Source organism: Hypanus sabinus, unplaced genomic scaffold (assembly GCF_030144855.1).
Source record: "Hypanus sabinus isolate sHypSab1 unplaced genomic scaffold, sHypSab1.hap1 scaffold_853, whole genome shotgun sequence".
NCBI classification, from domain to species: Eukaryota; Metazoa; Chordata; class Chondrichthyes; order Myliobatiformes; family Dasyatidae; genus Hypanus; species Hypanus sabinus.
The window spans coordinates 78,011-87,251 of record NW_026781706.1 but is presented as its reverse complement, the minus strand read 5'-3'; the positions used below and the strand labels follow the sequence as shown (position 1 = coordinate 87,251).

At 51.6% G+C, this 9,241-nt stretch overlaps 1 long non-coding RNA gene across 1 annotated transcript; it reads right to left on the bottom strand.

The window, feature by feature from the left end:
* Positions 1-446: 446 nt before the first annotated feature.
* Positions 447-2,015, bottom strand: LOC132390308 (uncharacterized). The gene is made up of 3 exons (XR_009510860.1): positions 1,589-2,015; positions 828-1,482; positions 447-714 (listed from the first exon to the last, which is right to left on the bottom strand). It is a non-coding gene; the product is annotated as an uncharacterized LOC132390308 (long non-coding RNA).
* Between the last annotated feature and the right edge of the window lie 7,226 nt (positions 2,016-9,241).

The following is a 9,241-nucleotide window of genomic DNA, read 5'->3' as shown; positions in this document are numbered from 1 at the left end:
TACCCCTAAACTTTTGTCCCTTATTTCAAAACTGATGTCGTCTTCTTTGAATCTCCGATTCTCAGTGGAAAAAGCCGATCCATGTCAACTCTATCTATACCACCCATAATTTTAAATACCTTTATCAATACCCCCTCAACTTTCTACACTCCAAAGAATAAAGACCTAACTTACTCCAAATCCCAACTTACACCAATGCCTTGTAGAATTGTAACATTACTTCCCAATTCCTATACTCATTGCTGCGATTTATAAGGCCAGCATACCAAAAGCTTTCATCACCACCCTATCCACATGAGATTCTGCCTTCAGGGAACTATGCCCCATTATTCCTACAGTATTCCTCAATGCCCTACCATTTACCATATATGTCCTATTTGGATTATTCCTACCAAAATGTAGCAACTCACACTTATCAGCATTAAACTCCATCTGCCATTTTTCAGCCCACTCGTCTAATTGGCCTAAGTCTCTCTGCAAGCTTTGGGAACCTACTTCATTAACCACAATGCCACTTATCATAGTACCAGTACTTACTAATCCTAATTTACTGACGGGATGCGAGCAGTAGGGAGGAGTTTGGGCCTCAAATAAAATGTTGAATCAGCCATGATGAACCGGCGGAGCAGACTCAATGGACCAAACAGCCTCTTTCTGCTGCGCTGTCGTTGGGTCTTATAGCTCTCCACCCCGGTGTTTATCAATCATCCAGACCTTCAATATAATCATAAAAAATCTTTACTTCCACCGGACACCGAGATGGGATCCAAACAATTACAATCTACCAGAACAGAATAAAAGAAACAGATATATATCGATGTATTCACCTGAAGTAACGTATTTTGAAAATCGTGCAGGATAGGGCTGTACAGCCGTCGCATGAAACGTTTATTTCTGATTCTAGAACAGTTCCTAATCTTGATATAAAGTGTGGAAAAATCCCAGCATATGAACACAACCTCAGGGATACAAACACAAGCATTGCGAGAAGAAGTTTATCACTGAGCTACTGATTTCTTGATCACTGATACAAACCGCAGGCTATAGTCTGGTTGGAAATGAAAAGCCGGAAAAAATATTAACAATGTTCTATTTCCTTGTGGGCATATTTCCAAGTAGTGGCCTTCACCCTTCATTTCAAACAATGAGCAGAGGAATATTTGGCTGGTTTAGGAGTTGTGGGTTAGGAATAAGGTTAATTCCTGATGAAAGCTCTCGGCTCGAAATGTCGACTGTTTACTGTTTTGTGCTGTTCTGTGCTTCTTCAGAGTTTTGTGAGTGTTGCTCTGGGTTTCTGAATCAGAAGATCTTCCTAAGTGCAGGTCGTCGCCGGGTGCGTTTCTGTGAAACTCAGAGCTCCTTGTCTCTGTGCAAGCTGCGGCCCTGTATGTTGGCCAGGTTCCTCCACGTACGCATTTCTCAGAACAGGGAGCGGCCTTTCTGCTGAAATCCGGTTCAACCGTTTGGACAGTCGTCGCCCACCTGCAGATGTGAGCCAAGATAGCATGATGTTATGTTTAACCATTTCTGTTTTCAGCAGACTCCATGACACAATGGAATATGAAATATGATGCAAGGCAATTCTTACAGTTGTTTCCTAACTGTCTGCGAGTCTTAAACCATTTCTTCAAATAAATCAGTCGGAGACATTCTCCTTTCTAAACACCATGATCATTCAGTGTCCGTTCCTCTTATAGAGAGAGTGACAGCGAACGGTGACTGGACCCCGCCCCTGGCAATTTGAGACCTGAGTAGAAAAGATGGTTTGCGATGAACTGGAAGGGGTCTAATACCCTTGTGGGAAAGTTTGCTTGTGGCATACGGGATGGGGTTGGGGGTTTAAACCGGAGTGGAAGGGAGTTGATATACGGAGAGCCAGAACTGATACTGGAGAGCTGTCGCAGCTAGATGTTGTTTAGACCTTTGTCAAATGGTTGAGCACAGTTCGACTAATGTTCGACTGGGCTGCGGATAGTTCGATGCTAGAAGCGTAGTGGAAAAGTTTAGGAGGCACAGGAGCGGGGCTTGTACTTGATTTGAAGGGGGAGGGGAACAGGAGCGTTACAGCAGATAGTGATGTGGAGGAGGATAAAGTTCATGCGAGTACTGCAAGTATAGTGCATGGAGTAAAGTCAGATCTAACATATAGAGAGGCTTTGAGCAAAGAGAAACAGAATAAAGGGTACAAAGGTAGTAACGTAGAAGGGCTAAAGTGTGTGTACTTCAATGCAAGAAGCATCAGGAACAAAGGTGATGAACTGAGAGCTTGGATACGTACATGGAATTATGATGTTGTGGCCATTACAGAGCCTTGGCTGGCACCAGGGCAGGAATGGATTCTCAATATTCTTGGATTTCAGTGCTTTCAAAGGGATAGAGAGGGGGAAGGGGAAGATGGGTGGCATTACTGGTCAGGGATACTATCACAGCTATAGAAAGGGTGGGTTATGTAGAAGGATCCTCATTTGAGTCAGTATGTGTGAAATCAGGAACCGGACGGGAGCAGTTACACGACTGGGGGTATTCTACAGGCCCGCTGGTAGCGGCAGAGATACCGAGGAGCAGATTGGGAGGCAGATTTTGGAAAGGTGCGAAAATAACAGGGTGGTTATCATGGGTGACTTTAACTTCCCTAATACTGATTGGCACCTGATTAGTTCCAATGATTTTGACGGAGCAGAGTTTGTTAAGTGTGTCCAGGATGGATTCCTGTCACGGTATGTTGACAGGGCGACGTAGCGTAATGCCATACCAGATCTAGTGTTAGGTAACGAACCGGATCAGGTCACAGATCTCTAGATGGGTGAGCATCTGTGGGACAGTCATCACCGTTCCCTGGCCTTTAGCATTATAATGGAAAAGGATAGAATCAAACAGGACAGGAACATTTTTAGTTGGGGAAGGGCAAATTATGAGGCTATAAGTCTAGAACTTGCGGCTGTGAATTGGGATGATTGTTTTTACAGGGAAATATACTATGGACATGTGGTCAATGTTTAGAGATCTCTTGCAGGATGTTAAGGATAAACCAGTCCCAGTGAGGAAGATAAAGAATGGAAGGGTGAAGGAACCACAGGTGACAATTGAGGTGGAGAATCTACTCAGATGGAAGAAGGCAGCATACGTGAGGATTCGGAAGCAAGGATCAGATGGGTCTATTGAGGAATATAGGGGAGCTGGAAAGGAGATTAAGAAGGAGCTGAGGAGAGGAACAAGGGGCATGAGAAGGCCTTGGGGAGTAGGGTAAAGATAAACCCCAAGGCATTCATCAATTATGTGAAGAACCAAAGGTTGACAGGAGTGAAGAAAGGACCGATTAGAGATAAAGGTGGGAAGATGTGCTTGGAGGCTGTGGAAGTGAGCGAGGCCCTCAATGAATACTTACTTAACCATATATCCAGATAACAATTACAGCACGTACATGGAATTATGATGTAGTGGCCATTAGGGTGTCACAATGTCCCACTGTCTCCTCACGGCCCGTGTCAGTCACCGAACTAATCACATTGTCCCACTCTCTCCTCACGGCCCGTGTCAGTCCCTGAACTAATCACACTGTCCCACTCTCTCCTCACGGCCCGTGTCAGTCCCCGAACTAATCACACTGTCCCACTCTCTCCTCACGGCCCGTGTCAGTCCCTGAACTAATCACACTGTCCAACTCTCTCCCGACGGCCCGTGTCAGCCCCCGAACTAATCACACTGTCCCACTCTCTCCTCACGGCCCGTGTCAGTCCCTGAACTAATCACACTGTCCAACTCTCTCCCCACGGCGCGTGTCAGTCCCTGAACTAATCACATTGTCCCACTCTCTCCGACGGCCGGTGTCAGTCCCTGAACTAATCACATTGTCCCACTCTCTCCTCACGGCCCGTGTCAGCCCCTGAACTAATCACACTGTCCAACTCTCTCCTCACGGCCCGTGTCAGTCCCTGAACTAATCACACTGTCTAACTCTCTCCTCACGGCCCGTGTCAGTCCCCGAACTAATCACACTGTCCAACTCTCTCCTCACGGCCCGTGTCAGTCCCCGAACTAATCACAGTGTTCCACTCTCTCCCCACGGCCCGTGTCAGTCCCTGAACTAATCACACTGTCCAACTCTCTCCTCACGGCCCGTGTCAGTCCCCGAACTAATCACACTGCCCAACTCTATCCTCACGGCCCGTGTCAGTCCCCGAACTAATCACACTGTCCAACTCTTTACCCACAGATCCTGTCAGTCCCGAATGAATCACACTGTTCAACTCCCTCCTCACGGCCCGTGTCAGTCCCCGAACTAATCACAGTGTTCCACTCTCTCCCCACGGCCCGTGTCAGTCCCTGAACTAATCACACTGTCCAACTCTCTCCTCACGGCCCGTGTCAGTCCCCGAACTAATCACACTGCCCAACTCTATCCTCACGGCCCGTGTCAGTCCCCGAACTAATCACACTGTCCAACTCTTTACCCACAGATCCTGTCAGTCCCGAATTAATCACACTGTCCAACTCCCTCCTCACGGCCCGTGTCAGTCCCTGAACTAATCACACTGTCCCACACTCTCCTCACGGCCCGTGTCAGTCACCGAACTAATCACATTGTCCCACTCTCTCCTCACGGCCCGTGTCAGTCACCGAACTAATCACACTGCCCAACTCTCTCCCCACGGCCCGTGTCAGTCCCTGAACTAATCACACTGCCCAACTCTCTCCTCACGGCCCGAGTCAGTCCCTGAACTAATCACACTGTCCAACTCTCTCCCCACGGCCCGTGTCAGTCCCTGAACTAATCACAACGTCCAACTCTCTCCCCACGGCCCGTGTCAGTCCCTGAACTAATCACACTGTCCAACTCTCTCCTCACGGCCCGTGTCAGTCACCGAACTAATCACATTGTCCAACTCTCTCCCCACGGCCCGTGTCAGTCCCTGAACTAATAACAGTGTCCAACTCTCTCCACACGTCCCGTGTCAGTCCCTGAACTAATCACACTGTCCAACTCCCTTCCCACGGCCCGTGTCAGTCCCCGAACTAATCACATTGTCCCACTCTCCCCTCACGACCCGTGTCGGTCCCTGAACTAATCACACTGTCCAACTCTCTCCTCACGGCCCGTGTCAGTCCATGAACTAATCACACTGTCTAACTCTGTCCTCATGGCCCGTGTCAGTCCCCGAACTAATCACACTGTCCCACTCTCTCCTCACGGCCCGTGTCAGTGCCTGAACTAATCACACTGTCCAACTCTCTCCTCACGGCCCGTGTCAGTCCCTGAACTAATCACACTGTCCCACTCTCTCCTCACGGCCCGTATCAGTCCCCGAACTAATCACACAGTCCCACTCTCTCCTCACGGACCGTGTCAGTCCCTGAACTAATCACACTGTCCAACTCTCTCCTCACGGCCCGTGTCAGTCCCTGAACTAATCACACTGTCCCACTGTCTCCCCAAGGCCAGTGTCAGTCCCTGAACTAATCACACTGTCCAACTCCCTCCTCACGGCCCGTGTCAGACCCTGAACTAATCACACTGTCCCAAGCTCTCCTCAGGGCCCGTGTCAGACCCTGAACTAATCAAACTGTCCCACTCTCTCCTCAGGGCCCGTGTCAGACCCTGAACTAATCACACTGTCCCACTCTCTCCTCACGGCCCGTGTCAGTCCCTGAACTAATCACACTGCCCAACTCTCTCCTCACGGCCCGTGTCAGTCCCTGAACTAATCACACAGTCCCACTCTCTCCTCACGGCCCGTGTCAGTCCCCGAACTAATCACACTGTCCAACTCTCTCCTCACGGCCCGTGTCAGTCCCTGAACTAATCACACTGTCTAACTCTGTCCTCATGGCCCGTGTCAGTCCCCGAACTAATCACACTGTCCCACTGTCTCCCCAGGGCCAGTGTCAGTCCCTGAACTAATCACACTGTCCAACTCCCTCCTCACGGCCCGTGTCAGTCCCTGAACTAATCACACTGTCCCACTCTCTCCTCAGGGCCCGTGTCAGTCCCCGAACTAATCACACTGTCCAACTCTCTCCTCACGGCCCGTGTCAGTCCCTGAACTAATCACACTGTCCAACTCTCTCCCGACGGCCCGTGTCAGCCCCCGAACTAATCACACTGTCCCACTCTCTCCTCACGGCCCGTGTCAGTCCCTGAACTAATCACACTGTCCAACTCTCTCCTCACGGCCCGTGTCAGTCCCTGAACTAATCACACTGTCCAACTCTCTCCCGACGGCCCGTGTCAGTCCCTGAACTAATCACACTGTCCAACTCTCTCCCCACGGCGCGTGTCAGTCCCTGAACTAATCACATTGTCCCACTCTCTCCGACGGCCGGTGTCAGTCCCTGAACTAATCACATTGTCCCACTCTCTCCTCACGGCCCGTGTCAGCCCCTGAACTAATCACACTGTCCAACTCTCTCCTCACGGCCCGTGTCAGTCCCTGAACTAATCACACTGTCTAACTCTCTCCTCACGGCCCGTGTCAGTCCCCGAACTAATCACACTGTCTAACTCTCTCCCCACGGCCCGTGTCTGTCCCCGAACTAATCACATTGTCCCACTCTCTCCTCACGGCCCGTGTCAGTCCCTGAACTAATCACACTGTCCAACTCTCTCCTCACGGCCCGTGTCAGTCCCCGAACTAATCACAGTGTTCCACTCTCTCCCCACGGCCCGTGTCAGTCCCTGAACTAATCACACTGTCCAACTCTCTCCTCACGGCCCGTGTCAGTCCCCGAACTAATCACACTGCCCAACTCTATCCTCACGGCCCGTGTCAGTCCCCGAACTAATCACACTGTCCAACTCTTTACCCACAGATCCTGTCAGTCCCGAATTAATCACACTGTTCAACTCCCTCCTCACGGCCCGTGTCAGTCACCGAACTAATCACACTGTCCAACTCTCTACCCACGGATCCTGTCAGTCCCGAATTAATCACACTGTCCAACTCCCTCCTCACGGCCCGTGTCAGTCCCTGAACTAATCACATTGTCCCACTCTCTCCTCACGGCCCGTGTCAGTCACCGAACTAATCACACTGCCCAACTCTCTCCCCACGGCCCGTGTCAGTCCCTGAACTAATCACACTGCCCAACTCTCTCCTCACGGCCCGAGTCAGTCCCTGAACTAATCACACTGTCCAACTCTCTCCCCACGGCCCGTGTCAGTCCCTGAACTAATCACAACGTCCAACTCTCTCCCCACGGCCCGTGTCAGTCCCTGAACTAATCACACTGTCCAACTCTCTCCTCACGGCCCGTGTCAGTCACCGAACTAATCACATTGTCCAACTCTCTCCCCACGGCCCGTGTCAGTCCCTGAACTAATAACAGTGTCCAACTCTCTCCACACGTCCCGTGTCAGTCCCTGAACTAATCACACTGTCCAACTCCCTTCCCACGGCCCGTGTCAGTCCCCGAACTAATCACATTGTCCCACTCTCCCCTCACGACCCGTGTCGGTCCCTGAACTAACCACACTGTCCCACACTCTCCTCACGGCCCGTGTCAGTCACCGAACTAAACACATTGTCCCACTCTCTCCTCACGGCCCGTGTCAGTCACCGAACTAATCACACTGTCCAACTCTCTCCCCACGGCCCGTGTCAGTCCCTGAACTAATCACACTGCCCAACTCTCTCCTCACGGCCCGAGTCAGTCCCTGAACTAATCACACTGTCCAACTCTCTCCCCACGGCCCGTGTCAGTCCCTGAACTAATCACAACGTCCAACTCTCTCCCCACGGCCCGTGTCAGTCCCTGAACTAATCACACTGTCCAACTCTCTCCTCACGGCCCGTGTCAGTCACCGAACTAATCACATTGTCCAACTCTCTCCCCAAGGCCCGTGTCAGTCCCTGAACTAATAACAGTGTCCAACTCTCTCCACACGTCCCGTGTCAGTCCCTGAACTAATCACACTGTCCAACTCCCTTCCCACGGCCCGTGTCAGTCCCCGAACTAATCACATTGTCCCACTCTCCCCTCACGACCCGTGTCGGTCCCTGAACTAATCACACTGTCCAACTCTCTCCTCACGGCCCGTGTCAGTCCATGAACTAATCACACTGTCTAACTCTGTCCTCATGGCCCGTGTCAGTCCCCGAACTAATCACACTGTCCCACTCTCTCCTCACGGCCCGTGTCAGTCCCTGAACTAATCACACTGTCCAACTCTCTCCTCACGGCCCGTGTCAGTCCCTGAACTAATCACACTGTCCCACTCTCTCCTCACGGCCCGTATCAGTCCCCGAACTAATCACACTGTCCCACTCTCTCCTCACGGCCCGTGTCAGTCCCCGAACTAATCACACAGTCCCACTCTCTCCTCACGGACCGTGTCAGTCCCTGAACTAATCACACTGTCCAACTCTCTCCTCACGGCCCGTGTCAGTCCCTGAACTAATCACACTGTCCCACTGTCTCCCCAAGGCCAGTGTCAGTCCCTGAACTAATCACACTGTCCAACTCCCTCCTCACGGCCCGTGTCAGACCCTGAACTAATCACACTGTCCCAAGCTCTCCTCAGGGCCCGTGTCAGACCCTGAACTAATCAAACTGTCCCACTCTCTCCTCAGGGCCCGTGTCAGACCCTGAACTAATCACACTGTCCCACTCTCTCCTCACGGCCCGTGTCAGTCCCTGAACTAATCACACTGCCCAACTCTCTCCTCACGGCCCGTGTCAGTCCCTGAACTAATCACACAGTCCCACTCTCTCCTCACGGCCCGTGTCAGTCCCCGAACTAATCACACTGTCCAACTCTCTCCTCACGGCCCGTGTCAGTCCCTGAACTAATCACACTGTCTAACTCTGTCCTCATGGCCCGTGTCAGTCCCCGAACTAATCACACTGTCCCACTGTCTCCCCAGGGCCAGTGTCAGTCCCTGAACTAATCACACTGTCCAACTCCCTCCTCACGGCCCGTGTCAGTCCCTGAACTAATCACACTGTCCCACTCTCTCCTCAGGGCCCGTGTCAGTCCCTGAACTAATCACACTGTCCAACTCTCTCCTCACGGCCCGTGTCAGTCCCTGAACTAATCACACTGTCCAACTCTCTCCTCACGGCCCGTGTCAGTCCCTGAACTAATCACACTGTCCAACTCTCTCCCGACGGCCCGTGTCAGCCCCCGAACTAATCACACTGTCCCACTCTCTGCTCACGGCCCGTGTCAGTCCCTGAACTAATCACACTGTCCAACTCTCTCCCCACGGCGCGTGTCAGTCCCTGAACTAATCACATTGTCCCA